Source organism: Homarus americanus, unplaced genomic scaffold (assembly GCF_018991925.1).
Source record: "Homarus americanus isolate GMGI-L3 unplaced genomic scaffold, GMGI_Hamer_2.0 scaffold32929, whole genome shotgun sequence".
Lineage (NCBI taxonomy): Eukaryota > Metazoa > Arthropoda > Malacostraca > Decapoda > Nephropidae > Homarus > Homarus americanus.
Window position 1 is genome coordinate 10,409,903 of NW_024737097.1, and position 9,075 is coordinate 10,418,977.

Below are 9,075 nucleotides of genomic sequence, written 5' to 3' on the forward strand. Positions count from 1 at the left end.
GGAAACCAGATGAACAACGATGTTATCGAGAAATCCGAATTTGAGAAAGATTTAGGAGTAATGATAAGTAGGAATCTTAAGCCAAGTACACATTGTGTGTTTGCTCGAAACAAGGTTAACAAAGTACTTGGATTCATACAAAGCAGTGTTTGTTACAAGACTAGCAAGGTCATCCTAAAACTATACCTTGCGCTTGTGAGACCTCACTTGGATTACGCATTTCATTTCTGTCACCGTATTACAGAATGGATATAGAATCCTTAGAAAATATTCAGATTAGAATGACAAGACTAATCCCGGGCATTAGGGACTTTCAGTATAAAGACAGGTTAAAGCATCTTAATTTTCACTCCCCCGAGAGACGTAGAGTGAGGCGTTATGATAGGGGTGTATACATGGAAGTCAGGTCTAAACAAAGGGGACATTACAAAGGTGCTCAAACTATCCAACCAGGAGCGAACTCGTAACAATTGTTTTAAATTAGACAAATTTAGATTTAGACACGAAATAGGTAAACATTGGTTTGGAAATAGAGTAGTGGACGAGTGGAACAAGTTACCAAATATCATCATTAACTCGAATACGCTGGATAGCTTCAAACATAGGTTGGATGGATATATGAGCAATCGGGGTTGGGTGTAAATGGGGCTGCCTAGTATGGGCCAATAGGCCCGCTGCAGTTTCCTCCATCCTTATGTTCTTATTCAAGACATCTTCAGAGGCAACTGAATTACAATGACTGAGAGAGGCTTATGTACACAGGGTGACCTTACAAAACATGAGGTCAGGTCAAAAACATGACATGCTCTAATCCAAACACCAACACCACCGCAAACATAAGAGGAGCTTAAAAGAAAGGGCGACGTATCTAGTCATGTTAAGTCAGGTAAAAAATATGGGACCCACAAATCATCTATCCTACATCTAACTCGAATGCTTTCAAAGCATTTTTAATTCTGGGCCACTGACAAATAAATTTGTGTAACATATCAGTTTTGTACTGACCATCACTACGGTTTATATAATTCAATTCTCTAATTAAACTAGCTTCAACCAAAAGTCTTTCTGTGACACATGGTGATTTATACACTTCTGAACTGTTTTCCAAATCTATGGGATGATTATTGTTCCTTATATGAACGAACTGTGCACTGCTTTCAGATGCTGTTCTAATATTGTACTTGTGCTGTTTAATTCTGAGTTGCAATGCTTTCCCATTCTGACCTACTTAATTTCCATTACAATTGCTACATGGAATGCAGTTAACACATAAGAACATAAGATGTCTTGAATAGAGACGGAAGCTAAGGTGCTCCATTGTTTCCCGTTTTCCTGTGTGATTTTATCAAGATTTATCTTATCCACGTTTCCATTGTGGATTTATATGAAATATATATATAAATATATATATATATATATATATATATATATATATATATATATATATATATATATATATATATATATATAACACTTTATTCTCATTCAATTACTTAATTCGGGTCATAGCTAAACAGATATAACAAGCACAATAAACTCACCCTCCAGCTATTAGCAGCGAACCTGTTTCGTATGGATAGTAATCGAGCACAGTACTGTACATCTTGGCTAACTTTCTCTTCTTGTTTTTTTTATTATCTTCTTGGGTTTAGTTTTCATTGATCAGTACAAATGAGAGATGTGATACGTAATGATATCATAAGGCCCTTAGGGTTACACCTGCAATTATCGTTATTATTGGACATGCTGGTGGCAGGGGTCAGTGATATGTGTGGGAATTTCATAATCGGTTTCCCACGAGACCGATGCCACGACACAGTCATAGAATTTGATCATATACTAGCTTAATTGCCAAGTTTATAAAATTAGTTTGAAATGTATCATTGAACAAATAAAATCATGCCATTCTCAGTTATATTATAATTTTTTACGCTTTATTATTTGTATTCGATACCATAATCTTGTTCCATCCTGCTATACTTTATTTCCTCATGGAAACGAACTTTTGTAACTGTGTGTGTGTGTGAACTCATCATTATTTTGTATGTAGCATTATTACTATGATCACAAACCTAATGTAACTTAACCTGGATTAACCTTATCCAATTCAGGTATAGGTCAGTCGTGTTATGATAACAAACAACGGGTTATAACTATGAAACCGCAAATTTAGAAATTTATGAATTAATTTTCATTAAATTAGAGCAATAAAAACAAAAAGTAACTCGTATTAAAGACGATCGGACGATTACCCCTATTTGACATGAAAGATAATGCAATATTTATCTTTATCTGTCTGTCTATCATTGCTTCATGGAAGAGAATAATGATCGTAACGGAAAATCTGGCTTAATTTACATGATTTATATTTATCTAATTTTTTTACACATGTGCTGATGCTGTGACGTTACCACCACGAATTGAAGACTCCCTTGGGCTCCAGTTGAGGGACGAGAGCCCAGTATGCAGTAGACTCCCCTCCCCCCCTGGATTGCTATGCTAAGGCGCGAGAATAAGTAACCGGACGCTGTAGTCTCCGGTGGTGTCAATAAGTATAGAAAACAGCTCAATTAGAAACTCCGGGACACCATTAGCATCAGGTATCAATAAGATCAGGCAATAGCATCAAGCACCAATAGCAACAGGCACCAATAGCAACAGGCACCAATAGCAACAGGCACCCATAGCAACAGGCACCAATAGCAATAGTCACCCATAGCAACAGGCACCAATAGCAACAGGCACCAATAGCAACAGGCACCCATAGCAACAGGCACCAATAGCAATAGCAGGCACCAATGAGGCAGGCCCAGCAGGCACAACAGGCACCAATAGCAACAGGCAAGCACCAATAGGCAAGCAAGGCACCCATTCCAATAGCAACAGGCACCCAGAGCAACAGGCACCAATAGCAACAGGCACCCATAGCAACAGGCACCAATAGCAACAGGCACCCAGAGCAACAGGCACCAATAGCAACAGGCACCCATAGCAACAGGCACCAATAGCAATAGTCACCAATAATAATAGGCACCAATAGCAGCAAGCATGTAATACGTGTAATAATTCTTTATCTGTGGAATAATAGCAGATATTGTTGTAGTCTGATGTTGCGTACATTTACGATATTTCAAAGTTAATATTACACTTTTTCCTTTAGTGATCAAGCCTAGACAGCTAAGTAAAGATTATATTTAGCCATGTGGATATAAATTGTGGTAAAACATTCATCACCACATAAACATAGAAGTAATGTCTCTTGTTTTGCTATTTCCATCTTATTCACATGTCGTATTAACCATCGTGTTATGTAAACAAGTCCACATCTTGGCGCTTTACACCGTTTTCACGAGATCCTCCATTATCCCACATTAACTGCTTACTGATGATTTCTTACAATGAATCCGTTTGTTAACTGATGGGTGTGAGATTCTGTGAATTGAACGTCTTTTGTTCATCACCTCCGTAATCACGACTCTTATTACTCTCTCCATGTAATTGTCATCATGGCCGCTTTTCTCACAGTTTGTTGTACGTGTCTCGTCGCCTTGCACGTTGTCTCCCAGGTATACTTGGACTAAGTCACTTTTAAATTATGAAATAAATCTTGACTTTTCTTATCGCTCCGCCATTCGACTGATATTTGTTGTTCTTAAGACATTGTTTTTGAGTGCACACACAAGGTGCAGTTTGCCCTCATAGACCTCTCTTAACAATTCACATCTTTCCTGTTATAAAGCTCCGCATCCAACACATTACTATTTAAGTGTCGCTCCTAGTTTAACGTCGACCCTGACACTTACCATAACACCAGACCATACATCAAGGATGACTGAGAGCAGGACTAAAACTCCCACGGCCTCAAGAATATGTATTTGATTTTGATATTCTGTTATTAGGTGGCAAGTTATAGACGTATTGTATATGTATATTTGTTAAGGGTGGTTCAATGTGTGTGTGTGTGTGTGTGTGTGAGAGAGAGAGAGAGAGAGATAAACTGTGAATGCATATGGGCGTTGAATTCTTATTTATGTATGTGCATGTGGCTGCGCACGTCTTCAGTGACTTCCTGTGTACAGTATAAATATGTGATCAGCTCTTTTTTTTATAGTAAACAAAGGAACACGATGTGAAATAACTAGAAGGCAGGTTTTATGAATAGTATCGACTGTTCTTAAGTAATGCGGTGCAGTACATGTTAACACTTTACAGTTATGAATAGTGCTAGTAGACCTCCAGCTACATCACGCAGCTGTTCAGGGCCACGCTCACCTAACTGAACACCCCAACAAGTCTTCTCTCTCAGTCATTATCACACACCATTAACGTACTCATATCACTGCATTTTTTAACCATGCTCTACCACACTGATTCTCCACAACACACCTTCTTCATACTCCTTCACACTACAGGTTCAGTACTCATTCTCCACACTTCTTTATTCCACTCCATTACACCCCTTCTCCACACTCCTTTCATTATATTTCTTTTCCATATTCCGTCTTCTTACATTTTCTCCACACTCCTTCATAACGATTCTCTAGATTTTTCCACCACGTTACCGTACTTTTCCACATTCCTTCATCATACATCAGACTCGCAGGTGACTTCAACCTCCTAGACATAGATTGAACATCCATCTCACTCGTTGATCTCTCTGACACTGACATCCAAAACCCCACCAACACACAGACAGACGAGAACTCCGTGAAACATTTACAGACAAAGCATATTCGCGTTCACTCAAACATTACTTGAATCAACACAAATACAGATCTCAATGAATAGACACAGACATCTTAACAATCAACTAGAGACATCCAACAAACTTTACCTGTTCTTCACAAACAACTTTCTTCTAATTAAGATCAAAGTTATAGCTTAGACTCAGTGACCTTGACGACGATTATTTATTAATGCGAACTTTGAACCAGCAAGACAAAACAAAAACGCAGAACAAACATTATAAATTATGCAACTAACTTTTCTTCAACAAACTTACATCCGACCCTCAAGCTCAATTTGGAACATCCGCATAAACGTTTACATTCCATACATAACACCATCCCAGTACCTGCCAAAAAAAAAAGGTTGTAGAAAGACGGGACTTACTTCACACTTTACAAAACCCACTAAAAGACGGACAATAAGAAAGAAAAACACACGGCCACAGCTACACACTTTGCAAACATATGTTAATTAAACTCCCAAAACTCTTTTTCAATATTAAAAAGGATGTTACCTTACTAAACCCAGAGATAATACACAAATACTCAATACAGTTTTAATCAAAGTTCACATAAGACAACAACTAGTTACCGAACGCATGGCCTTCTCTAGTAACGGCACACAAAAGCTTCATGAGACACTGGAAGAGGCAAAAGTCACTGGACTAGACAACATACCAGCTTATAACCCTAACTACTGTGCACACATTCTTCCTGGTTACAATATCACCCTGAGATTCCTCTCATTGGCTTTGGGCAAACGCATCAAATTACAGCTTCATAGTATTCACGTCCATTCTCTGCAAAGTTCTTGAACACCTTATACACAAACACAAAATGAATCACTTGGACGTACAACTTAAACAAACTCCAAACTTGCTTTTAGGAGAACTAAATACAAATCACAACTTAATGTCACTCCTCACATCTCACAGTTCCTAAACAGACTAGGCACGAGTCAAGGTGCCGCCATTATATTAGATTTTTCCAAAGCCTTAAAAAAAGAGCCTTACTTGACCCGTAATCTTAAGAAAAACTGCCTCAAAGGGTCAATCCTTGACTGGATCACAGTCTTTTTGTCAGGACACAACACGTGTACTTATTGGTGGTCCTCCACCTGACTGTTACCTCCTGTGTCACTCAAATGACTAGACTTTTTCGTCTTCCTACTGCATATACAGTAAATTATCTTTCCTTGTAAACTATAATTCAGCTTTTTTTTTTTGCAAACGACACTTTAATGCATAAACCAGTTAAGACAAATGATGTGTGTAGACTATTTCAGCTTGACTTAGATACAGTGATGGAGTGGGAACGTGGCGGATGTCATTTAGAACAGAAACGAATTGTCTCGACCTCTTCACCAAACCTTCTTCCACAATACACATTTGAGCACTTTACAGCCACACACAAACACCTCGGCATATACTTCGCTGTAGACTTAATGCAAAACAAAAACGAAAATAACACAAAAGCCAAAACTAACTGAACTCTAGCATTTCTCGAAAGGAACCTTGATAAGTGCACACTGCTTATAGACACTATCTCCTACATCACATTTATACGGCCTATGTACACTCACACATAAATATACTTAAAAATAAGCACAAAAGCAGCAAAGTTCGTTGCAAATGAATACAGAAGAACAACGGGTATCACAGTAGACATCAAAGCAAATACTTTCGTGGCACCAACGTCACGAGCGCCTGCAACTCACTGAACAAAAACATCTCACACTAATACGCCCTGGCACCTACACAGGATCATTTTTTCCTTAAAATCTTATGAGACAAGAAACTTCTTTCCGTTTTTTATAGTTAAAAGCCCAAGCACAAGTTCATACGAAAACAATTCACTAGAATATTTATTTCCCGAGAGCAAAATCTAAAAAAAAAAAAAAAAAATCAGTAGCAGACAAAAACTTCATTCCAACGTGTCACGAATACCTTCATCTTTCCCACACCCTTGTCTAAACAACCTCTTTGTTCCTGAACCCCTTCCTCTGTGTGTTATACTCTGAAACATCAAGTTCATGAATGACAACATCTGTTTGCAAGGATAATTTACATTCAGATTCATTTCTTATCAATACTGAAGTGCCTCATTGCTCAATATTTTTTCCTACCCTTTTCTTACTCTATATTGGTGACGTTGATCACCTTTCTATTCCTTTCAGCATCTCACACTTCTTTGTTGACACAAATAAAAGCGTAAAATTGTATCCGATTTCGCTGGTGTCTGTTGAGTCTGCTGCCACTACAGATCCCCGGCAATACTACAACTGTCTTGATTGGGCACGAAAAACCTTGTCACACTAATATTACCAAGACAAGCTCTCATGTCTCTCACAAACATTAATTTTACTTAGTACAGTATATCGATTAACTTTTCATCATCACATAATTTCTAACAATGGAAGGATTGCGTCCTAAAATAATAGAATTATTTCTTTAGCCTCGTCCACACTTTATTTCTACACAACATCTAACATTTTTTAACACAATGACATAAAATTCAGTTCAGTCCCAGTCGCAATACACAAGGTTCTTATCGTGCCACCCACACTAGGCTATACACGGGAGCTCCGTTAGTCGACCTTCATCATCCTTTCCGTCTTCAGTCCTCGCAGTTTAGTGTATGGTTCTCTCTACAGCCTTTTCTCTTTCCATCCACCTACAACAGACATCAGTTTATAATGTAGGTCATACCCTCACTAAACCATTGTTTAGGTGTAATGAGTATGGGTCACAGTTGAATACAGAAAACTGATATTGATTGTAATTGACATGCATAATGTATATTAATTAACTCTTAATGATTTTTATTTATCTTTTGTAAATTAATGTTACTCAACGCCATTAATTAGCGTTACTCAACACCTTTAATCAGTGTTACTCAATGCCTGTAATCAGTGTTACTCAACACCTGTAATCAGTGTTACTCAACGCCTATAATCAGTGTTACTCAACGTCTGTAAATTTCAGTGATACTCAATGCCTGCAATCAGTCTTGTTACTTACATACTGTACAGTATATTTCATTAGCCCAATAAAGCACGCGGACTTCTACATACAATCAACACCTCAACCCGCCAGAATTCGAACCCACGGCCCACGAGCCCATGACTGTGACCGGGGAACGCTACCTCTGGACCACCAGGATACTAAAAGCAGTCCTAGACTCTGTTATATTTCACACAAAGCCTGTTCAACGAGCTTATGGCGCCGTGAACCTCTAATGGGGACTACCCGTATCACGTAGGTGGTCAGAGTAGCGTTACTCTGACCACCTACGTGATACGGCTTTGTGTGAAACATAACAGAGTCTAGGACTGCTTTTAGCATCCTGGTGGTCCAGAGGTAGCGTTCCCCGGTCACAGTCATGGGCTCGTGGGCCGTGGGTTCGAATCCTGGAGGGTTGAGGTGTATGTATGTATAAGTGATAGTGTCTTGCTACTTACTTATGTAATAGTGTAGCGTTACTTACATGATGTATATGCTATTGCTTTACTTATTCCATATTTGTTATCTTGCAGTGTGTAACGTCACCTCCGGCCAGGGTATCATCATACTTGACATTACGGAAAGCCTCGGTGAACGTAAGTAGTAGTGAAGTTATTACTGGGGTAGTAAGTAATAGTAAGTGCTGGGAACTTTAAGTAGCGGCGGTACATAGCTGAGATATTTTTTTAGTAGGGTTAGCTGTAGCGCCGCTCCATTTGTGAAAAAGTAGCGAAAACAATAGCAGAGCTGCATCATAGAGAAATTCAAACCACTACTCGATACTTTTACAATGCTTTAATTATGGCAGTGCATTCTTTAGAGAATGACGCAACAACTTGCTAGGAATTGTCTGCTCTGGTTCTGCGTTCTATCGGTATGTGAGGGACTCACTTGTTTCACATTAACAGCAAAATTCTGAAATATAAGTGGATGTTGAAAAATAAATTGTTTTATGTATTAATTAAAGGGTCTTTTAGACATCTTCTACCACAAACTCACTACATGATCTGTGACGTCCCTTCTATGCTGCTAAGTAATTGATGGTACAGTGTTATATTACTTGTATGTGTGTTATGTTAAATATAACACACTGCAGAATATATGGTGTTTACCTGTGTTTCTTCACTCTAAAGCAACAAAAATGTAGGAGCGATGTTAACTCGCAAAACTCTGCAAGCACGTTGAGCGTGACTACCACTGACTGTTTCTTACTCACTGTTAAATACACAGGTGTCTCCTTCCGTTACGTTGTATTAGATATATGTCGTGTAAACATAGGCTAGTTATTTTTTAAGATTATGCTGGTGCATAATGTGTTGTAATTGAACATTATAAGACACAGTAGG

General features: G+C 38.4%; 1 long non-coding RNA gene across 1 annotated transcript in view; it reads left to right on the forward strand.

Annotated features, from left to right (window-relative positions):
- The window catches only part of LOC121873096, a 47,300-nt gene extending 38,975 nt beyond the window's left edge, over positions 1–8,325 (forward strand). Inside the window, exon 3 of the long non-coding RNA XR_006090195.1 lies at positions 8,263–8,325. This is a non-coding gene — a long non-coding RNA (uncharacterized LOC121873096). The remainder of the gene's footprint in view (positions 1–8,262) is intronic.
- Positions 8,326–9,075: the final 750 nt, after the last annotated feature.